Raw genomic sequence first — 24,563 nt, forward strand, 5'->3', positions numbered from 1 at the left:
AACTATCATCTCCAGGGACACACAGGTAATTGCATAGCTCATTAAAAAACTGTTTTAATTATTAATTGACCGTGTCAGAGTTGTCCTTTGAAGTCAGTTTTAATTTTTTTCCTTGCAAGCATGATGATTCCAAGCTGACCTACACAACTTTCTGTACCACCTCCAGGAACTGGAGGGAAGGCTTGGGACCTGGCTCACAGCACGGCGACCATGGCTCGACAGCACAAGAGTGGCACACACTCAAACATTCCCAAATCACAGGGGTAATGGCCTGAAATGAAAAGGCTTGAGCAATGAAGTGAAAAAAACCTCCTAAATGCTGGCTGGCCACCAAACCTGAAAGAAGAAAAAAAAATCTGAACGGTTGACAGGCCACAGACACAACAAAAAAAACCACAAAAACAAAAAATGGAAGACTTCTGGTAGCTCCTGTGGCTACAAAATCGTCCAAGTCACCTTCTCTGAATGGCTCCAGCTCTGCCCCACGCTGTGGGACACACAGGTGAACTAAAAGCTTTGCTCAAGGGAGGTTATCCTGATGTTGGCACCTTGGGAAACCCCTGTGAGCCCAGGGATCCAGGCAAGGTGTCTGGAAACACAAACACACAGAGGCAGCTCTGCTGGACACTCGGCTCGTGGGTCAGTCAAAGCGATAAGGAAATTAAACACAAACCACCACCTCCATGAAAAAAAACACCTGCACAAGCCCTGCCTAAAATACAGAGAGAGAGCAAGACACAGAGACAAGCTATCCTACAGAGGCTGTGCATCCAGGCAAATTCCAGGAGGGGTGAAATCCCAGGCGAACCTGTGTGTGGGTTGGGGTTTTTCAGCCTCTGTGCTGTTTTTTGTTAAACAGCCAAATGAAAAAGCCTCAGAGAAAGCAGAATGAGCTCACAGGTTTCAGCAACCTACTGGGGCCTCTTGTCCTACAGCCCGTGAGCTGATATGAGATGTTTGTACTGCAGGGAGGACTGGAGCACAAAACCATGTACTGCTAACCCCTGGGATGAATCACAGCCACACTGGCTACTCACCCATTCCCTGCATCTTAACTTCATCCTGATCTCACCCAGCATTCAATCCTGGGCAGCCACCTGGATCTTCATACCAGCCCAAGCAAGGGCAAATCAGCTGAACAAAGAACAGCAACAAGAACTTGGAAAGAAAAATCACCTGCTGTAAATGAGGAGAACCCCACTGGAAAACACAAGCACGTTCACTCTTCCCTGCACTGTTTCACCCCAGCAGGTTTTGGGGGTCTGTTTTTCACAGAAGGAGCACAGTGAGCACACACCACCACTGAAACACTGACAGCAAAATGCCACGTGAGCCACTGGTCACAGCAATGGCCAACACTTTCCCTTCTCTGAGCCACAGCAACACCAGGGACTGCACAAGCAGGTAAAGACCAAAGTACAGGCACCACACGGTTCCTTAATTGCCAAGCACCAGACTGGGAGGAAAAGAACAAAGTTTCAGCTCAAGATAAGAAAACACCTTGCCCGCAAGCTCCAGGTAATTGCACACCTCAAGGAACACTGTAGGAAAAGGGGTTTACAGTGGCAGTCCCACTCCTGCTCCTCTGAACCTCACACTGAGGCAGAGTAGACAGTTCTAACTGCTCCTGTTTGTCTTGGGCACCAATTAATTGTACAAGGAAGCCCTGTAACACAGCCACCTCGATGCCTTGGCCTTTTCAAGCACGTCCTTTACACGTCAAGAATACAACTCACTTCTTTCTGGGCACAACCAGCAGACTCACCCTTCCCGTGCTGCCTGCACTGAAGCAGCTCAGGAATACACCCTGGGAGCCAACCCCGAGGTTGCCAAAGGGCTGGGTCAGGCTTCTCCCTCTCCCAGTTCCGTGTACCCAAGGCAGGGAATGCCAACATCACCTCTCAGTCACCAGCACCGAGCGTTTCCCTACAATAACACAGGCAGCCCAAACTCCCGAGCTGGAAGGAGCCTCAGTTTGGGATGTACATAAACTATCACACACATATCAACAGCTGCACAAAGCCCCCCCCAAAGCAGCTCCCAGGTACGTCCCCAGGTACGCAGTACAGCTGGGATGTGCACGGGAGGGTTTAATGAAAGCGATGTTTTTATCGCAGAACTCCATAAATCCACATCCCACTGCCCCACGAGCTCCCTTCTACCCAGCTCTGGCTCAAGCTATTTGCCAGTGTAATTGAATCCTTCTTCCAGACTCTTTATATTCCTCTCTGGTTTGGGGACAATGCTGCTGAAATACGTTTACCATCCATCTTTCTTAACGTGTTTAATCTAAATAGAAGACTCAAATCCAAGATTGTGCAGTTGATGGATAGCTCACCTTCTTCCACCAGCACGCCTTAAATGCCTCCTGCTATATTGCTCTCAGAACCTCACAGAAAACCTGCATTTGCTGGGATTTCAGCCTCTCCTGCCCAGTGAGTGATCATATATTCTTATTACAGTAGAGTACCATTAAAAATTGATAAGGTTCGAGGAGCTGCCACATGTAAGACAGAGATATGTGAACACACTTAACAGACCCCCAGTGCCATGTGAGACTTTCACCAGCTCCAGGCTGCAGAACTGAACCCACTGCTCCCTTGGGAACCCCCTCAGAACTGGCAGAGGTGTTCATTATTAGACTGAGGGACCTCCAGCAGCTCCCCAGCACTGAGGTGTGCTGGGCTGGCTGAAAAGGGGACAAAACCAAACCACAGGCAAAAAGCATCCCCTTGTTTACTCCTCAAATTGGGCAAACACAAATGTCCCTCCCACACGCCTCATATCAAAATATCACGTGCCCCATGAAGTCCCAAGCAATTCCTAATGAAACTTCAAGCATGAAATCAGCAGAGGTAATAACTCTGCTATTCCTACCGATGCCCTGTTATAACTGTGAGGGCAGTGAGGCCCTGGCACGGGCTGCCCCAGCCCTGGAAGTGTCCAAGGGCAGCCTGGACAGGGCTTGGAGCAGACTGGGACAGGGGAAGATGTCCCTGCCCATGGCAGGGGGTGTGGAATGAGATGAGCTTTCAAGTCCTGTCCAGCCTGAATCATTGTGGCATTCTGTGTTTTACATATTTAGCTGCACAGTTGGGATATTTAAAGGTATTACATTGGAACTAACAGAGTCTATTACTGATGCCACACAGTGTGAGAAACACACTCCTATGTACCCAATAAAATTCTGCATTAGAAGACTAACTTGGGGATTCTGGATAAAATGCCTGTGTTTTCCTGCCTCCAAGGGGCTTGGAGTACTGCATTATGGCAGCACTCACAATGAGGGGAATGCAGTCCTGCAGTTCCCATTGTGCAGTGCTCTACGGAGCCGTGTGTTCCCAGATTTTAGAAGAGCACATTATTCTCTGCTGCACAGAAAACCGCCCGCTCTTCCAACCACGACGGCACGGTCCCCTGGAGCAAACAGCTGGCAGCACTCCACCTCCCATGGATTTTCTACATAATCTCTGCTTAATCCCAGCCCCACCCTGTGCCCAGAATGCAGATATTCCAGCCTGGGGAGCAGGAGGGGTCAGCCGGGGTCACCGCTCCCAGCACCCCCGGCCATCTGTTCAGCAGGCTGGAACACACTGAAGGTGCAAGTCTGGTTTCTGCCACAAACCTCTCACCCTCCATCTCTCAGGGCAGGGCTTCTCCATCCCTGAGCCAGAGCTGGGCCCTGCTCAGCTGCCCCAGGGACCCTTCCCAGCCCTTCCTCACGTGCTGCTTCCCACCTGCGAGTTCCCGCAGCGCCAGTTCCAGTGCTCCACCAGGAGCAGGCAGCTGTGCCAAGGAAGCATCTCCCTTGTCATCCTTAGCACACCTGGCAGCAAATGGCTGTTGGATGGTGCCCAACACAGCCAGGACACCTGCCAGCATCCCAGGGACTGACACCAGGTGACCTTTGCTGGTGCCTGAGACTTGCTGGATTGTTCCTGGAAAGCTGGTCATGTTTAATAAGTGGAACAGGTGTTCTGTAAGAGACATCCCAACCACAGGCTGTGCTGTGCCCCTTCCCTTCCACACAAGCCAGCAAGGACCACCAGGAGAACAGGGATTACATGAAGCCCCAGAGTGATGGGATTCCTAAATCCTGGCAGAGTAAGGCAGAAGCAGCTAGATAAAGCAGGAAAGGTGCAATAATGAACTGAAACCATTCGTATTTCTGGGAACAAAGCTGACCCGCCACTCTCATTCCTAAAAGCTCACCCTCACTTTCACAGCACAGGCAAGAAAAATCTATGAGGTCAATGTCTCGCATCAATTTTGCCACTCCTCCTCAGTCAATGAAATAGTTAATTACAGTTTTCCTCCTGGTTTAATGCAGGGAGGAGAGTCGACCACTTCATTTAATAATTTAGCTGAAATGTACATGTTAATTACTCATTCAGTTTTCAAACTGAATCAATGTAAATGCTGCCAACAATACAGAAGCAGAAATGTAACCCCCCCACACTGACAGCAAAGTTCCTTGTCCTTTATGAATGACTTTTGTCTCCAGGCCTGCAAAAGAAATCAATGTACATCCCTGCCTGGAAACCGTGAACCCACCTGCACCAGGCGGGAGTAATTGAGCACAATTAGACACACAATTCAGAGAATTCATCAAAAAGAACAAAACCAAGGCCATTTCCCATTGGATTCCCTAGCTCCTTTCCAGGAGCACACTGCCTGCACCACAGCCCTGCGCTGCCCAGATCCTCTGCTGCTCCCCATCAGCGTGGGATGGCAGAGATCAGTGCTGTGCTGGGAGCTGTGGCTCCAGCTGAGCACCCAGAGCCCAGCTGAGAGATGGAGGAGGTGCCACTGACACCAGAGAAGGCTCCAAGCATGTTGGTAACCACTGACCTTTTCTCTGTACCCTTCCTGTGGGCAGCTCCACCCAGCACAGACTCCTTCTCTGTACCTTTCCTTAGTCTTTTGCAGGACTGGCTAACACTCCTTCCTATCCCTCACACAACTGCCCAACCCCGTTTGTCCCCCACACAGCATCTCACCTTCCCTGCCCCTTGCACCACCACTTGACCCTTTCCTCCTCACAACAGGACCAGCAGATCCAACTGCCTCCTGACAGCTAACCCACTCTTCCACAGCACCCCTGCTCACTGGCCCTGGACTGTGACCTCATTAAGGGCCAGGCTGTTCCCACTCTTTGGCCATCAGTACAGCTACAATTCAGCAGGGGAGATTGCCTTCACTGCTATCCCTGTTCACTTACAATGCATCCTCCCACAGCTGAGCACAGATCCCAGCTGAACACTGAGATCCCAGCTGAGCACCAAGATTCCAGCTGAACACAGATTCCAGCTGAGCACCAAGATTCCAGCTGAACACCAAGATTCCAGCTGAACACAGACCCCAGCTGAGCACTGAGATCCCAGCTGAACACACAGATCCCAGCTGAACACCAAGATTCCAGCTGAACAGAGATCCCAGCTGTACACAGACCCCAGCTGAACACCGAGGCTCCTCGATGCCCTTCACAGAGCTGTGTCACCCTCTGCCTCCTGCCACATGCTCCCACGGAACCCACAACAATGACCTTAGACTGAATACTCTGCTGCAAACCTCAGTGCTTCCCTAAACATTTTTTTCCAGAAAGATCTTTACCTACAACTCATTGGTTCTAGAAGTCAAATTCATTTTGCCCTTCCTCGCAGCTCCAGAGCTCCCTGGCTTTTCCTGGAGCCTGCTGGCAAAGCCACTCAGCTGCAAGGGGAAGCAGGAGGATAATGTGAGGATTGTTTGCCAAGAGGTGCTCAGCCCGTGGCTGTGGCACCGTTCTGGTGGCTGTGGCACAGTTCTGGTGGCTGTGGCACAGTTCTGGTGGCTGTGCCCAGCCTGTTCCATTCCACACCACTCCATAGCTCCGGTGCCTCAGCTTCAGCAACTGTTTGTCACAACACTCACACACCCCACACACTGCAGGCCTGACCCGGCTGCTAACAACACTTTCTCTTCAGAGGTGGTAGCTGTCAACTTGACTAACTTTGGATCGCATCCTTCAGAGGTAGTTACTGTGTCTTTTTAAAGCACTGTCACATATTGGGGCACAAGCAGGAAAAGAGTCAAGTTAAAGCTAAGAATCGTTGCTTCCCAGGTCACACTTCCCTGGTTTTACCCCTCCATCTTCAACTGAAAAAGCTCAAGACTAAAAATGGGCAGAGCACTAAAAGGAGCAACCCTCAAAGTTTTCTGTAAGTGCTGCCCTGTGTCCTCAGGATCTCCCAGAGGTGGAAATCCGAGCTACCTTATGGCTTCACATCCTCACCTTCCCCAACAACACAGCTGGCTCAAACAGGTCCAGGGTAAGATGGAACTGAGCAGAGAACTAAAGACAAAGGGCACTTATGATGCCAGCGCTCCTCTTCCCATAAATCTTCTTCCTTTTATATTAAAGGAACCCATTGACAGCAAATGCATTTTTCAATATTTCAGCCAAATATAGAACCGCAGTGAACTCGGTCATAAATTCCCCAGGAGGCAGAGGGCTGGCTGGGAGGGGAGGGAAGCTGCTGTTACACAACAGCACCGGGATGCTGCCCTACTTTCACAGGATGCCGTGCTGCCAGCTCGCTCCTTCCCTGCCCGCGCCGCACCTGCCGCGGCCTCGGCCAGCGCCGCGCGCCCCTGCGGCCAAAACGCCTTCCCAGCAGCAGGAGCCAGGATCCCAGCAGCGTGCAGGAAGTGTGAGAGCACTCTCCTTGTGCAGAGCTGTCCCTAAGGCACTGCAGGCTGCAGCCACAAACGAACTCAGGCAGTGCAGGCTGCGAATGAACCCAGGAGGAGCAAAGAGCCTGGGCAGAGCTGCTGCTGCTCCTTTTTGAAGTCACACGCTTCTCAAGGCAGAGAAAAGATGCTCCCAGAACAATGCTGCTCCTTACAGCCTCTTGTTAAGTCTATCTCCAGAGGGAAAACTCGTGTTTGTTAAACCCCAACACATGTGAGAAGCCAGGACAAAGCAAATAAAGGCGTGGAGGTTTAAGTTGCAGGCAGGACTTTAGGGTTTATGGGTCGCAGAGATCTGTACTTACTCATCTCCCCTCGTATTACCAACTGCAAGAGCAAAATGATCCTTAAGCTCTTAAGAAGCCAGAGGACAGGGAAATTGCTTAAGAGAGAAAGGAACTGCTGAAGCACACGCTCTACAAATCAGTCCAGCCCTCGTTTTATTCCCTGCAGGAAACCCAAGGGATAAACAGCAAGGAGATGCTGCTCCTCTGACTCTGTCCCAGCACACCACGAGAAATCCCCTCCAGAGGGTTTTCCAAGGCTGGCAAGTCCACCCTGCCCTTGTTGGGCTGCCTCCAAATCAGGCTCTTGTCCCCAGTTTCCCACCTGCCTTGTGAGCCCTGGTGAGGAGGGAGGCCACGAGCCAAGGCAGCCTTTCCCCAGCGTGTGCCAGAGCTGTGCAGGACACACACACCCCACACACCCCTCAGTGCACTGCCATGGCCACTGGCTCTCAGTGAAGCTCAAGCTGCACAAAGATCTTATTAGTGCTCTACAGGATTGTATTAAAAATACATGAAATATGCAGAGAATGGCACTTCTGGATGCGGCTCCACTGCCTGGAGCACCTGCACAGGGAGATCACATCGGAGCAGCACCAGCTCTCTGTCCCAGCCTCTCTGTTTTTATCATCTTGGTCTGATGTTCAGGAGGGGGCTGAGCTCGAGGCAGTGTCACACCAGCACCTGCCCCAAGCCCCAGTGCTGCTGGACCTGGCAACAACGAGTGCTGGGGCAGCTCCCACCTTACAGAAACAGCCTCTCACCTGCTGCGAGGCAGCAAGGAGCAGCAGCCCTTCCAGGGGAAATCCTCTGCTTTGGGAAGTGTATTGCATCAGTCTGGGGTCAGCACAAATGAGCAAAAAGCACCATAAACTGCAACACCCACTGATCCATACCCCAGGTGAGCAGAATCTTCTGTTCCACCTCTCTGCCACGACACGCTACCCAGCCAGTATCTCTGTGACAGATAATCAAATCTCTTGTCTACCTTTCCTTTATTAATCCTTGCTTAATCCTCTTTCATATTTTAGCTGCAGCTTTCATTAGGGAAAGTCTGATTTCTGAAAGGCATCAAAAAGCATCACCTTGACACCTGTCACTCCAGACCCCCGCAAACACACCTTCCACAGAGCAGCAGTGCTGCAGCAAACCCTGGGCTCTGCTGTTCCCTTGTCCCCATCTGACACAGGGCTGGAATCTCAAAAAGACAAATACCTGACACTTACAAAGAGGTCGAGTTGCCCTCCAGCTCCCAGAGCTGCTGTCTGAACCACAGGCTGAAGGGAGGGGTCTGCTCCTCCTTTGCCATGGATACCTGACAGTGCTGGGAACGATGGGGAGACAGCAAAGTTAGAGCTTTAAATGGCTCTGGAGCAGAGTTGCTGCACACCAGGATTGGGGTGGGACGGGTGCCTGCAGTGATCAGGCAAATGCACCCCAGCCCCGGCTCCTTCTCTGTGTTTTATTTGGTTGCATCTCCCAAGGCCTGGGGCTGTTTTTTCCCTGCTGCTGATCATTCCTAATGTCATCTTCCAGCCCACATTCTCCTCCTTTGCCATCCCGTTGTGAGGTCACGATACATTTGTGACAGAGTTTCCATGGCAACAGACTGATGACATAAACATAAGCTGAGGATTTCTCCGCAAAGCGGGAGGAGCAGGAGATGGGCTGCGAGGCAGCGGGCTGCTCCTCCAGCAGCTCTCTCCAGTGAGAGCTGGGGGAATAGAGAACATTACTGGCAAAGTAAATTGCTTTTTGTGCAAGTGTTCTCTTTTTTGAAGTTTGCCCCCATGCGAAAGTCTCTAAGTCAGAACCTGCCCATTATTTTAATGTGCTGCTCGGTATTTAATAATCTTCTGCCTCAGACACCAGTCTGTTGCCATGGGAATGACAGCCGCACAAATACGGGATTAGGGCTATCAGGCAGGAGAAGAGAAATTATGAATAAGCAGTTATGTTCAGTAATTAGCAACTCCATGAAAAATCCCCAAAATCACGAATTTAGCTGGATGCGTTTATCTCCGTGTTTGAACACGAGCACGCGGGTGGTGCTGCTCCAGAACGGGATTCCCACAGCACTCGCGGCTTCTGGGCTAAGTGGGTCCTACCTGGGAATGCAATTTATCCTGCTCCTGTTCCTGTGTGTCCCTTCTCCCCCTACACAGACCTCTCCACGGGTCTGGATTCTGCTCAACACCTGCCGAAGGCACCATCCCCATTCCTCTGGAATGCTGAGGCTGGAGATGCAGCCTGGGTTCCCGAGCTCAGGAGGGCATCACTGGAGCAGGGAACATCTCCTGCACGTCCAGACCACGAGCTGCAGCTCACTGCAGCAAATTGAAGCTTTTAAGTCTTTCTTTTTTTAAAAATGGGAAAAGCTTTCTGCTTTAATTGGAATTAGTTACAGCACTGCCGAATAACCGACCTTGAATGGCACCTGCAGCAAAATCCTGGGTTATTTAACCAGATTCACAGGCAAAAAGACACTGGGAGCATCTGTGCCCACTATGAGATGCTTCTGTTTTCCTGCAGCGTGCCCACGCCCCAGGAAAAGGAGGATCTTCCCCCCTGCACTCAGCTGGCTGGGGGTGGTGGCACGTCTGGTAAATGCAGCACACTCAAACAAGGAGCTACAGCCAGGGAAGGGTGTCCCACGGGACACTCTCCAAGGTCAGATGCCTTCCCTTAGCCAAAGGAGCAGGGTACTTGAAAGGGGACAGACAAAGTCACTGCCACAGACCCTGCACAGCCAGGGAGCCTTGGGGATGCTGCTTCCTCCTGCCCATTCCTGCTGGGAGTCTCCCCGCCCCAGGCAGGGACTGAAAACCAAAGGGAGCTGGCTCCTCTCCCCTGGCATTGCTGGGGAGGTCCAGGTTTGTGTCTGTGCCACAAAAACTCGTGCTCTTGGAGCAGGGAAAGGATCTCCTGCTCACCAGCCTGCACTTCCTATTCACCTGAGATACCTCCCTTTTTGCATATCTGTTGCTATTAAAATTCCTCTTCCAGCATGTAATTCCCTCTACTAGCTTTTCTCGCTTATTAGAGAAGACAAAAAGTATTCTGAGCATCTGATCAGAGAGATCTCATTTTCTCCAGGCACTCCTCTGAATTTAATTCTAGATTAAGCATTATTTAAAAAAACAACAAACCACCCCTGCTGCCTCCTACCTCCTCACGCTCCCTTTCAACACAAGGCTGGAGAACACTCCCAAGCCCAGGAATCCAGCTGCATTTAAAAATTACTCCTTGAAGAGTTACACTCCTAAATATACTACAGAGAATCAGAAACAGAAATCACAAGACAGGAAAGGCTGTTTGGGTTTTCCCTACTGCGCTGTGAGAGGAAAAGTTCTGAGTCCTCCTTTCCTCATCCAAACACGAGAATCCCAGAAAATCTCCAAAAGCTGTTGAAGCATTTTTTTATAACCTATCATTTCTAGACTTACTAATGAGGCATCTGCTGGCTGACAACTGCCTGAGCCGCTGTCCGAGCCCGAACCTGCCCCGTGCCAAACACCAGCCTTCAAATCCCACCTCTGAACGTGTTCACTTACCTAAAAAAAGCCAGGAAAACAAAATTAGCACAAATGTAGCAACTTGGATATAAAACCCTAGACAGAGACAAGTTTCAGTCCAGGGAGGTGTTGGCAGCTGCTCTTCCAGTTCCACAAATTCAGGAAAAAACACACAACCAGATAAAGCCTTGGCCAAGCAGAGCCCCTGAAGAGGAGGAGAGGTTAATAAATGCTGAAACAACCTTTGAGGCCTTTTTATTTATACCTACATACATATGAGCACAGGGATTTGACAAATAATACTTCTCAAATCACTCCTACGATGTTAACACTCCGGAGTATTAACTTGCCCGTGCCTGAAGGAAATGGGTCAATTTTAATTCTTCAAACAATTCTTGGCGGCACAATAACTCATTCTTCAGGCTGCAGATAGTGAGTTGTGCTCTGGTGTGCTGGGTCCCAGCACAGCACAGGGAAGGGGGGCTGCACCCCCCAAAAAAGGGGCCACCAGAGGAGCCTCGCTGCCTTATCAGAAAAAAACAACAGAAAAATCCACTCAAAACCAAAAATAAAGGAATTAGAGTTGTGGGAACTCTTGATTGGAAAAAAAAAAAAAAAAAAAAAAAAAAAAAAAAAAAAAAAAAAAAAAAAGCAAAGACATTTGAACAGCTGCCTTTGCCAGCATGTCTTTTCACTGCTCATGGTCACCTCCAGGAGCACAGCCCTGTGGCTGCTGACACTGAAACCCCCTCCCAGCACGGGGACTCCAAAACAGCCACAGAGCCTGCGAGATGCTCCCAGGGCAGCACTGGGCTCTCTCCATTAGAGGCACATTTGACTGCTTGCCAAAAGGACAATTTTGGCAGGTACCCATAGGTCAGTATTTCTCCCTTTGAGGTTTTTTGGCTTTTTTTTTTTTTTTTCTATTTCCTCTGCAGCACCAACTGCAAACACAGCAAAGTGTCACAGAGAGGGAAACCACCCGCTGCTCCAACGTGAGCCCTGTGCACACAGAGATTAACAGGAATTACAGCAGGTACAAGCAGCTGCCTGGGAAAAAAGTTCCCTCAAATATCATACTTCAAAGGCTCCACGTGTTTAGGTGGGCAAAAGGAGGAGTGCAAGTGAGACAAGTGAGAACGATCCAACTCTTATACTGGGCAGCAGCAGGATGCTGCAAGTGCGTTCCCAGGGTCTCACGCTCCCTTCCTTCAGGTATTTTGGATACTGGACACGTCACAGCAGCCCCGTGGGCAGGACCCCAGCCCAGACCCCAAACCCTGAGCCAGCACGGTGCCCGGGCTGCCGCCGCCCATCCCTCACACCACAATTACACACACTAATTACGTATTTAATTGCTGCGCATTAATATCACCTCAGCCTACAATTACAGCTTATTCATGTAAACCTAATCAAGGAAAACCAGCATATTTGCATAAAAGTTGTAATGAAAAGTATAATGATTTCACTAACAAGACGTGGATAAGAACGCGTATCTGTGACAAACACTTTGTGTCAAGGAGAATAGAAAACGATTTTCTTTCCTGAAGATTATTTCGGGCCCATTTAACACAATCTGTAGCACTCCGGTGATGTGCAGTATCTTACACACATCAACTCATATCTCGATAATGTTCCTGACTTCAAATAAAATTTCATTACTATATTCAGTTCTAGGAGGGTTGGAAATGGTTGCATTGTTAAACTTAATAAAAATTGGAATTTGTGGAGTATTGGGCAATCCTCAGTGCCAGTTTTCCTCCTGTGGTTTGAGCATGGCAGCAGCTCAGTCCCAGCCCCCCCGTGCTGTCGTTTACATCCCAGCTTCATTTTCACCCATAAAACAAGCAATTAAGAATAAGTACAACTGCTTTGGAGTTCCCGAGGCCAGAGATAAAAATAAATTGGCTTTTATAAATTCACTTTTTGCAATGGTAAAACAAAAAACAGCCCTAATTATCAGTAATTTGTTACCTCTAATTTCAGCAGCCAGGCTGACGGGCGCGTGCATCTGGATCCTTCCAAGCCCTGAGCGGGGTACAGGCACAGGAAGGCATCTCCTGGGTAATCAAACTGCAGCAGAGGGGCCAAGCTTTCAGGGTGCTGATCATCCTTGGCTCAGAGATGTGGCAACACCCACTCCATCCCCAGATTCACCCTGCTCTAACAGTGTGAAGTTTAAAGCCCTGGACTTAACACACTAATTTCAATTTTCTATGGAAACTTTACGGAGATCAGTTAGACCTGCTCAGCATCAGGAAATCATCTTCAATTTCCCACTTCTTAAATGTTATTTCCTCTCCAATTACAACTGCTTGCATCTCATCTCATCTCCTCTGGCCATTATCAAGGTGGCTCCTTAGAAAACCACATTATCAAGGTGAGCAGAGAATTTCCAGAGCACAGATAAGAGACGAGGGAACGAGCTTGCTTTTTTTGTACGTAATTTTGAAATCTATAGTGCAAAGGTAGCAGCTGCACATAACATCTGGAAGCCTGCACTGCCTCAGAGTGCTTCTAGAACAAGGAGGAATCGTGCCAGTCTCTCCAGTACAATCTCTGCGAGTTCAACGGGCTTTATTTGTCTCCTTGACAACGCGCAGCATGACTCAGTCATCGGCTCCCCGGTAATTAAGAATTTCATTTTGAGCAAGAGGTCAGGACAAGGGAGGCACCACGGCCGTCTCCAGGCGGGCGAGCCCGCGGCCCCGCGAGCTCCGCGGCGCGAAGGGAAGGCAGCGCCGCGTCCCAGGCAGTCTGTGGGAGTGCACCTCGCAGCGAGCTGCACTTTCACGTTATCTACTGCTCCACCTGCCACTCTGTTCAAACAGCGCGGCTCAGCCAGCGCCTGAGCACCGCCTGGAACAATCAGCACGAGCGGCTCCGTGGAACGGCGCGGGAGCGCGTTCGGGGACGCGAAAGCCGTGAGCAACAGCAGAGGGAGGAACCAGGCTCCCAAAGTCTGCATCTTCGGCCAGCCCTCTGCCCCCGTGATTTGATGCGAAACTGGCCGTGGGCACTGTCAAAAACCAACATGGCACAGTACGGTGCCAACAGCAAGAAGAGCCCAGCGCCAGTGATGATGCTACTGGAACACGGAGGCAACCCGAAGGAGTGCTGGCCATGGCAAGGCCAGCGTTGCCTGCCCCTTTTGTCACGTCAACACCAGTTCCCACGTGCTGGTCTAGGCCAGATCCCTGCCCTCATCCGAGGCACGACTGGCTGTGGTGACCCAGGGCTCCTCCCGTGTCCCGCTCCAGCAGCCACCACACCTCGCCCTGCTGCGGATTAAGCACTTTGCACCATCTGTGCTCCCCTCCTGTGCTCGTGTTTTGCCCGTTACCTATTATGAAACCGTGCGTATAATCTCACCATCAGTTCATCAAGGGAGAATTTAAACATGACACACCAGTAATTGAACTGCAGGAGGACCTGGCTAATTCACGGCGGTGATTAAGAGCCACTGCAGACTAGCGAATTTTACAAGCGAGTGAACATGCAATAAAAATCTCGCTCATTTGTTTTGACAAGTGTCACTTCATATTAAAGGTACACTCCACCATGAACTCCAGTCTGGGAGCACAACTCTATTCCCAACATGGCCCCTCATTAAGTCCTAGACTCAGCAAAATGTTCTGCCATGTGCTCAGCTGTAACTGGGAGAGCTGGGAAAGCTGCAGGGACAGGGGGATGAGATCCCCGTCACCAAGGGGAGCCTGCCAAGTACTGTGTGCAAACAAGACACCTTTTCTGTTTTCCATTTCATTTTTCTGCTCTCTTGTCCTTATCCTTTTGCTGTATTAGGTCAAAACCAGAGTCAAGACTAGCAAAAAATCCTTTGGTGCATGTTACCATTTCCCAGAGAATGAGACCAGGACTGAAACACAACTTTCATGGATTTACGAAACACGCCAGGAGCATTCACTTGTGTTTCTTAGCTCCAAGTTCCTTACACTGAAGTGGTTAATGCTGCTGAAGGACACAGGCAGGCACACTGATGTTCCAGCCCCTGCCTCAAGACAACACCAGAGTCAGGCTCAGAGGAACAAAGTCACCAAAGTCACCTTCAGCACCCAGGAAACACAACCTCCACAACCCAAGGAGGTTCGCAGGGACACCCCAGGGGACACAGAGGCTGCAGCTCTCTGCCACCATGGCGAGTGATCTGGGCTTTCATTTATTTACACGCCTGCCTAAAAGTCTTCAGAGCTCTCCCCCCAGCACCGGGAGTTCCCGTTATTGGGATTCTGGGGACCATTTCCGAGCGTGCGTGTAGGAAGTGCCAGTGAAGCAGCTCGAGCGTCTGTGACTCAGCTGCAGTCTGGGACAGGGCTGCGTGTTGGGATGCTCCTACTCAGCCCAAACAAGCACGGAACCAGGAGCCAAGGAGCTCGCCTGTCACGATGCTGGCAGATGGGGCACAGGCAGAACACTGGAGCTGACATGCAAACACCTCCAACCAGGCCCACACCCCTGTATTTTTCTTTTTTTTTTTTATTCTAGGAAACTTTCCAGTTTCAAGAAACCAGGCTGCCCCAAATTGTACCTGTCAGCGCACACCCCCGAGGGTACTTCCACACAGGGCTGTTCACAGGCTCACTGGGAAGAGCCACAAAGCAGAAGTTGAGCCCTCACATAGAAAATCTGTTCTCAAACAGTGAGAGGAGCTTCAAAAAGCCAACTCAGTTTCCACTGAAAAGAAACTCATTCTATGCTCCTGCCTGAACAAATTGTACAGCTTTCCATCAGGCACTTTCATACCCGTGTACTCAACAACTTCAGAGATCATTTAAAAAGAAATATGTTACAGGAGCCCTGCCAACCACAAAAAGGTCTTGTGACTCAAAAAGATCAAATCTGAGAGGAAAAAAAAATACTTAAACATTTTTACACAAACCATTTGAAGTCAAAAGTTCAAAAATTAGTATTTTTACATGCCTGCTCACAGGCAGATGCCCTGAGGTTATTTTCTCAGCCTCTCTATCTCCAGCTATCTCCTTGTAACACTCCGCCTTCCGTGCTGTCTGCATCCAGGCAATTAACTTCAAAATTCTGCTACAGGCACGGGGTGCTTTGAAAATAAACAGGAAGACCTTTCAGAAACAGCCATGACTGAGCTAGGTGGGAAGAAGATGAGCTCCCAAACAGGCTGCGAGGTGAACATCCCCACGGCACCTGCAGCAGGCTGGCACGTGGCCCAGAGCAGCCCGCCCGGGGCTCTGCATCCCTGGGCAGCGCCGCAGCCAGCTGGCTCTGCGTGTCCACCTTGTTCTGGTCATGTCAGACTTGGGGAAAGGTGCCTGGCCTTGGACGAGGTTTATGGAAGCCCTTGGGATGAGGTGCAGGAAAGCCAAGGAAACCTGTGTGTCAGCATCAGCGTGGAGAGAGGGACAGGCTGTGAGCTGGGAGAGCCGAGCTGCCCCAGGGCAGGCCACGCTGCCAGAGCCAGCCCAGAGCACGCAGCCAGGAGATCACCCCGAGGAGCTCCAGGTGAAGTCAGGAGGCTCCTGCAGGACTTCTTCCCAAAGGCAGCAGCCTGCAGCAGCAGTGATGGACACACCCACGCTCACCGTGCTGGCACCAGCTCTTCTGGCCACATAAAGGGCACCACTCAGCTCCCACAATAAATTCCTGCAGGACCACTCGCCCACCATAAAGCTCACGGCGCAAGGTTTAATGCTGCTATAATTTTTATGATCCAGGTTCACCAATGGCTGTACAGCCCAGTCTGAAGTGGGATTAAAGCTAATGGTCACAAAGCAGCGCTGCTGGTGGGGTTCCAGGGTCTGTATTCCGAGGTGCTGGCTTTGCAAAGCCGAGCTGCCAGGAATTCCCTGCAGCACAGCTTTGCTCTGCTGCCTTCCACCCACCTGAGCTTGTCCTAACTCACCCCAGCAGCCAAAAAACCCCTCCACAGCTATCTTCTGATGCATTAAGCTCTGGGACACCACGAGTCCCTTCAGCTTTCTCCTTCCAAGGACATCCAAGCCCTGGAGAATCCCTCTCCATGAGGAAAGGCCTGAGGAGCACAGTGCCATGGAGCGCTCAGCCCAGCAGGAAAGGTGAGTGGTAAAAGGCTGCTACAAGGAGGGATGAGGCTGAAAATCCTGCATGCTCCTCACAAGATGAGGCTGCCCAACAAGAAGTTTAAATTCCTTGGTTACACTTCAGAGCTAAAGCTGATACCCTTTCTATCCCAAATCCCAGACTGCCCTATTTTGCATCTTAGGTTTATATGGCACATGGCAACACTAAGTCTTGCAAAATATCCCAAATTGCTTTCGAAGGGGTGAAATGAAAACAGAGGCAGCCACCAGCAGGATTAAGCCTGAGATCTGCCAGAAAAAAATAATAATAATAAAAAAAAAGGGATTAACCTTCTTTGCTGGTAATTTAAGAATATCAGTAATTGAAAACAACAAAATCTCATTTTCAGCCTTTAAACCAGGAAGAATAAAAACGTGCTGCTTTTACAGCGTTTTTGTTGCTCCATCCAGCAAACCCAGCCTTTTAGGCAGAGTCTGCGGCAGGGATCAACAGCTGACTCTTAATGAACCTTCCAGAGACCTTCAGCTCCCTTGGGCAGGAGCTGGTGGGAAGCGTGGCAGGCGTCCATCCGTCCGTCTGTCCGTCCGTCCGTCCGGTGACCGTGCCGTGCGCGCGGCTCCAGCCCGGGGGCCCTGCCAGCAGCGTGGCCAGCGCTGGCCCTTCCGCAGCAGCCACAGCCCAGCTGGGGAAGTTTTGTCTCTCTCCAGGCTCCCCATGAATTGCAAATCTTCAGGTTGCCACAGAAACTCTCAGGGTGCCATGCAGCCATCAGGAAGCATCACGGTCATCTTTTCCATCTTGTTTGCTTTGCATCAGAGCACTTTAAACTCCCCGTGGCATTGGTGCTCGGCAGAACGATTCCCTCCACGCAGTTATTCCTGTGCAGTGTCCAAGCCGCAGTGATTAATCACTCCTGCTTCCTCCGCTGACATATCGAGGTGGGGAAACGACATCCTAAATGAGCAGAGCTGATTACCTGGGAAAGCAATTCTTCAAGATAGCACAGCTAACTAATAGCTCCATCTGCTACAAAAACACATTCCTGAGCCCCAGAGTGGTGGCAGGGTACAGCCAACAATTTTGTTGCAGCTGCCAGATTTGAAATTGTTTGTCACAAGTTGCCACAAAAACGTGGGCAGCTCTTCGCCCTTCCTCTCCCTGTCTCCTCGAAGAGCAGGGAATCTCAATCAGAAGGTCTGTGGGGACTTGTGACAGGGACGCTGAAGGTGAGATCTGGACTGAAAAAACAACCTGATATTGTATATTAAATGCTTTGCCAGAACCATCCTTTTTTTGCCTCTCTGGTTCCAAGCAGGCTCAGTGAACGCCCATCCCCACGGGTGCACCAGAGGGGCTTCAGCCACAGAGGGAAGGGTGGCACTTTGCTGAGGTTTACCAGTCCCTGCCATTTACAGGTTAACCCACATTTAACAGGAAAACACCCCAAAGCCCGGGTGATGCCTGTGCCCACGGCAGCCCAGCCACTGCCAGCCAACAGCAGATCTTTGTCCCACTGAAGCCCTTTGAAATGCAAATTCGCCCCGGGAACGCTCCACGCATCAATTTTATTTATATTTTCTAAGTATGTGGATACTTCACTTTGCAACATCATTGCAAACAAGGCAATTCAGACCACTCTCAGTGTCACTTTCAGTGTCACTCTCATACAAACAGTTGGCCGCTCAGGATTTCCTCAAACCTTTTTGCAGATTTTTCCCTAGGATCCTAAGATTGAGGTTCCTCCTCCTCCTGTTCTCAGCCCCTCCTGAAATTCCAGCTTTAGGTACATTCAAATGACTTCTGAAGCTGAAGCTTTAAGAAAGAGAGTTACTGGGAAACTCCATTGCCTGTAATCTACACCCATCCATCTTCCTTCCCTACTCAAAGCTCCTGAGAAAAGCTTTGCAGCAAATGAAGCTGCACTTGGAGGTTGGGTGATGCAGGCAGGCACAGACCAAACCTCCCCAGGAGAGGCAGCTGCCCCTGCTGGGACAGTTGGTTGGGTTTTGATGGCTTCTGATATTTTAACTCCAAACCATCTTGCTCTCCTTGGCTCCTCAGCACATCCATTTCCCTGATAGCCCCGCCACGCTCCCATCATGTGTCAGCAAAAGCCAGGAGCTCTAAATTAGGGCCATTTGAGTGATTTGCTGGCTGTGGCTTATTTATCACATTTGTGAAATAAGTAAATTACCATGGTATCCAGCAGAATGATAGAAGTTCAATCACTTAAGAAATTAGCCCATCAAACAGAGAACCACATGACCCCGATCTTGGATTCGCAACCTGATTTAATAACCTGGTTGTGCTGGTTGCTCACATTCAAATCAGAACTGAAGGGTTATACACTTCTGTAATTAATACACGAAAACAGTGAAGGCAAAAGCATTCTCCTAAAAATTACTTAGCTTTTACCTAAACATATCTGTTGTGTTTCCCTCTGCCTTGGAAGGAGGGAGAAAAATGCCTCAGGAGCAGAGATTTCATAATTTCATTCAAAAGTCACCACTCATGTGTTGTGCTGTTGACAGCTAATTAAGTTCTCCCAAGGTAAAATAAATGTAATGTTTTAAAGCTGCTTCCTTGCTTTAAAAAAATCTTGACTGATATTTCACTCACTTATTATTAATCAAGGAAATACAATGAAATAGGGAATTTGAATTCGCTTCAGCCAGAATCCCAGCACCTTCTCCATGCTGTAAGTAGGTCACTAATCAGGTCCAGGTTTAATTTTGCTCAATTCTGTTTCTTGGCACTGACAACGATCACCCTGGACACAAGTCCTGACTCGGCAGCTTCGGTGATTAGACAATAAACTCCATCTTGCTTTGTAAGGGCAAAAGATGTGGGAAGCTGAGCAAACGAGAGGAAAACGCTGAGGTATGGCACCCACACCACACTTTAGTAGGGCTGAGTGGTTCTTCAGCCCTACTTAGAGTGGCTTTGAGAGAAAGCCTTGGATTTGTGCTGTTCCAAAGGAGAAGGCAAACCCTTCCTGCCAAGGCACCGCACGCACGGGGCTCCACGCACGGCGGAGGGACAGAGCCCTGGGGCTGCCTCCAGCACGCTGCAGCTCCCTGAAAGCCATGGCAAAGCAAAACCTGCTCCACAAACTCCCTGCACACAGACCCCTCCATCCTCTGACCAACTCCTGCTCCACAAACTCCCTGCACAGAGACCCCTCCATCCTCTGAGCAATTCCTTCTCCACAAATTCCCTGCACACAGACCCCTCCGTCCTCTGACCAACTCCTGCTCCACAAACTCCCTGCACACAGACCCCTCCGTCCTCTGACCAACTCCTGCTCCACAAATTCCCTGCACAGAGACCCCTCCATCCTCTGAGCAATTCCTTCTCCACAAATTCCCTGCACACAGAGCCCTCCATCCTCTGACCAACTCCTGCTCCACAAATTCCCTGCACACAGACCCCTCCATCCTCTGAGCAATTCCTTCTCCACAAATTCCCTGCACACAGACCCCTCCATCCTCTGAGCAACTCCTGCTCCACAAACTCCCTGCACACAGACCCCTCCGTCCTCTGACCAACACCTGCTCCACAAACTCCCTGCACACAGACCCCTCCGTCCTCTGACCAACTCCTGCTCCACAAATTCCCTGCACAGAGACCCCTCCATCCTCTGAGCAACTCCTGCTCCACAAATTCCCTGCACAGAGACCCCTCCGTCCTCTGACCAACTCCATCCCCCGGGACAGTGCCCAGAGCAGCCCCGCTGTCGCTGGCCTGAGCACACTGAACTCAACTCATGATTCAAGCACATAAACTATTCCAGCCAAAATCACTGGACACCTGAAAGCAGCTTCAAAGCACCATTTATCAGCTGTATCTGCTGGGTTGTTTTTAAAAACAGCGAGGAGAAAATCTATGGAGCCACATCCCGCTGTGAGAGCGCTGGGGCGTTATCCCGACGCCCTTACTGCAGCAAAGAGCCTTTTCCTCATCCCTGAGAGCCCAGGGAGATGATATTTCAGCAATAATGGCTCATCCCTCCCCACAGCCCTGACACACACGGGAGCAGTGCCAGGAGCCCCCCCAGGCTCTGCCCAGGTGAGCAGCACCTCCCAGCCCAGCTCAGCCAGAGCTCGCATCGATCCGGCTCTGCAGCCAGCACCAGGCACCCAAACCATAAATCACTCCAAGGGCAGGCCCAGCTGAGTTATGGCATCATTTCTGCTCTGCCTCAGCCAGAGCAGCACGGCAGAAACCAGGGGAGCACAAGGGGTGACGTGGAGCACGCGGGGGACAGAGCAGGAATGATGCCATCTCTACAGAGACACAAACCATGTGTTTGTGGCACGTGTGCCATGTGGCACCTCAGGGTCACGAGGTGACAGCAGCCACCAACGCAGCCCCTGCACCCTCTCTTCCCAAGCCACCTCATCCTTCAAACCTGCTGGGCCCAAGGGTAAATCCAGGCAAGGAAAAGATGCAGGCCAGCTTTGCCAGGGCGCTGCACTGCAAAACCTCCCGCAAACAAAAATAGACCTGTTTACTTTGCCAAACCAAAGGAACTTCATGTCCTCTTTGTGGCGAGTTATTCCAGGATGGTTTTCACACGAGGCTGCCAAGGAGAATGTGAGGCTGTGGGCTGTGTGGCGGGGGGGTTTGGGTGCTGGTGGAAGCGATTGGGCTGGAGGTTGTTTTTGAAGTTCTCTGATTTGCTCAGATTTCCCCTGAAGTGACCTACAAAAGCAAAGGGGAAGGGAAGAACTTGTGCTTATTTTCTTTAGTTTACTGCTGTCAAAGACACCTTAAAAGCTGTCGGGAGATATTTTTCCTCTCGTTTTCTTCCTCCGTGTTGTAAATTCAGGTCAGGCCTCCATTTGAAGATTATCAAAAGGCAAACTGGAGAAACTGTCTTCTCTGAAAAAGCAACAGGGGCTGTGTTTGATGTCCTGGGGGCTGCTCCAGGAGGGTTCATTGTCCCAGCTCAGCTGAAACAACAGGATCCAGAGATCTGACCCGGCTCTTCACTGGGGACAGAGCACAGGCAGGGCACTGCCAGCACCTATTCCAGACTGAAACTGCTGAGAGGATCAGACACACAGGGGCTCAGCAGCTTCCCCTCTGCCTGAGCACACTGCGAATGCCGCAGGACACCCAGGCAGGTTTGGCATTCCCTGCATTCCAAGAACAAGTCCCAGAGGATAACAACAGCCTCCCACTGAAATCAAGGTGCACCAGGCCAAATCAAACAGGGAGCGAGGACAAAACCCACTGACATCCACGAAAAAGGCACAAAATTGGAAGGCAGATGGCTTTGGTACAAGTGCTGTGCCTCTCCAAGTCCTGGCTGCTGGGAATCTCACAGCTCCACAGCCAGGAATCTCAGCTGTGTCGGATCCAGGATGTGCAGAGGACACTCCAGGCTGCCTTTCATGTTTTCTCCTGTGTGCTGGGGACAGAGGATGAGGGGATTCTTTACCCTGGAAATACTCAATTATTTTAATAGGATTACGTTGGAGATTGACAATATTTAGAACAGTTCCCTGGAATTTATTAGCCTGCCAGCACTCCAGATAAGTAATTTGAATGCAAAGATCTCTTAAACTTAAGTAACTCACTGGCAAAGAGCCAATTCCCACCCTCCATGGTTTTAGGCACACACTAAGTTTTGGAAATGAGCTCCTGAACTCAGCAGTAAAACACCTTTGTCAGTCTCACACCCCAAACCTTTTCCAGAGACCTCTTCTAATGGTGTTTTTGCCTGATTACAAACACAAGGGCAGAGGAGCTAAACCCTAGAGACTAATCCTCCTCTTTAAACATCTCACATCAAGAGCAAACCAAGTCATAAATTCATGGAACACAGAGTGCAAAACGACACGGATGAGTGTAGATCTTCTTCTGCACAAGAACACTGTGCAGCACAAAATGGAAGGACATTTAGACCTGGAGCTGGCATTTTGGAGGGTCATCATAATTTCTGTGAAGCCCCAAAAGAATTCTTGGCTGTAAGGAGGTGGCATGCCCCGAGGGGCTGATGGAAATGTCCCCTGCTGCATTCCCAGGGACAGGATTGAGTCACACACCTGGGCAGGGCAGCAGCAGGGCTGCAAGCCAGCACCTCTGCCTAGCTGGGCTCCCAGCAGGGCCCTGGGAAGGGGCTGCAGATGTGGCTGGGGTCAGAGTGGCCCCGGGAGGGGACACGGTGCTGCCCCAGCCCAGCACCAGCCTCGCTGCCTTCCCCGGCCGCAGCGAGCGCCCGCCACACGCAGCACAGGTTATTGACTTGGGGGAGGGAATGAATAAAAGAGTCATAACTGCTATTTACATAAAGCTTGACATACTCAAAGCCCTGTGCAAACAGTAATCCTTAACAGCCCTCAGAGGAAGGTCAGAGTTATCCTCTCTCTGCATCAAGGAAATCTGGCTGTGCTGGCAGCGGCTGCCCCAGCCCTGCTCCAGCTCACCAGGTGTGCTGCCACACCTGCCCGACTCCCCTCAGAGCCCCCCACGTCAGGGACACCCCCATAACTAAGGAAACCATCCCATCAGCAAGGCTGAAATCCCTGCCAGAACACCCAAGTGCTTTTTGGTGCTTGGCTCCAGCAGGAAGGAGTCAGGAGAGGGGAGCCCATGCATGTGGAAGAGACATGCAGATGCACTTCAGCAAACTCGTGCTGGCTTCCCTCTGGAGCCAGCCAGCAGCCCCAACACGTCCTTGATGGAGGGTTTGCCACCAGCCCCGGCCACGAGCACCCAGAGCAACTGCAAAAGCAGCTGGGGAGAAAAATGAGGGCTGCAGTGGAGTTTGTCCCTTTTGTCACAGCCACTCACCTTCAGTTTTTGCAGACAGGACAGGTCTGCTCTGAGGGCACGCACTCAGGAGGGGCTGCAGAGCTGGCAAGTAAAGCAGCTGAGAGCCCAAGCGATGCCCAGCCCCGCTGATTCCTGCACAGCTCCCCCGGGCTGGGTGCCCAGAGCCCCCTGCACATCACATCCCTCTCCCTGCAGTGCAGCTACAAGGGCCAGCACAGGGAGCCACACATGGAACTGCTGCTGCTGCCAGCTCCAGGGGCAAAGGACAGCTTACAAAAGCCAGTGGACACCAGAAAGTCAACTGAGGAGGAAACAAAAGGGCACCTGGGGTAAAAGCACGGGAAAATCTCCCAGCAGAGTTCAGCTCCTGGAGCCCGTCCCTGCTGCTGCCACTGGAGTCTGCAAAGCCTTGGGCACCACGGCTCACGGGCCCCGACAGGGCACTGCTGCTGGCCCACAGCAGAATAAACACACCTCAGGACTCCACACTTGCCAGTTTCCACTCAGGATGTGTCCAAACGTGCCAGCAGGTACCAGTGTTCCTTCCTTCCTTCCTTCCTTCCGTCCCCAAGCCTCCCTCCAGCGGGGAGCTGGCTGAGCATGCTGCAGCATCCCGGCTGCCAGCTGCTCCTGGGGCCTTTGCTGAGCGTTTTCCCTTGAAATTCAACTTCCTGGCAGCCCAGGGTGCGAGATACAACTCAGATAGGGGAAAGCAGGCGCCCCTTCCAAAGGCTGCCACACTTCTGAAAAGGCAATTTAATGCTCGCTTTGTGTTCAAGCTGGGGGAACCAAACAGAGGAGAAGGAACATGTACAGGCATTATCCCGCTGGCCAGCCACCAAAAAGGTAATTAAAAACCTCCCCCCGAACAGGTGGGTCTACAAAACCCAGCATTAATTCCTTGGATTGCCAAGCAAATGTGTCTGAGCACAGGAGCCGTCCCAGCAAGTCCCTGGGATGTGAGAGCACATTTCTGTGCTCTGACAGCTGGCCCAGGACAGAGCGGCTGGGGATCCACTGGGAGCCTCCAGCGGGACAGAGGGGCCCGAGGGGGCAGGGGAGGCACGGTCCAGGTGTGCTGGGCACGCTGGGCTGCACAGCTCACATCCCCAGCAGAGCCCCAGGCCACTGCACACCCTGGTACTCGGGCAGCAGAGCATCCACAGAGCCCCCCTGGTCTGGTTTGGGCAGTAAAGGATCC

General features: G+C 51.0%; 1 protein-coding gene and 1 long non-coding RNA gene across 9 annotated transcripts in view; both read right to left on the reverse strand.

Annotated features, from left to right (window-relative positions):
- The window catches only part of CADM1 (cell adhesion molecule 1), a 135,911-nt gene that overhangs the window by 91,661 nt on the left and 19,687 nt on the right, over positions 1-24,563 (reverse strand). The window lies entirely within an intron of this gene.
- On the reverse strand, positions 7,997-8,514 carry LOC128818014 (uncharacterized). Its single transcript, XR_008440367.1, has 2 exons — positions 8,243-8,514; positions 7,997-8,077 (listed from the first exon to the last, which is right to left on the reverse strand). It is a non-coding gene; the product is annotated as an uncharacterized LOC128818014 (long non-coding RNA).

Source organism: Vidua macroura, chromosome 22 (assembly GCF_024509145.1).
Source record: "Vidua macroura isolate BioBank_ID:100142 chromosome 22, ASM2450914v1, whole genome shotgun sequence".
NCBI lineage: Eukaryota > Metazoa > Chordata > Aves > Passeriformes > Viduidae > Vidua > Vidua macroura.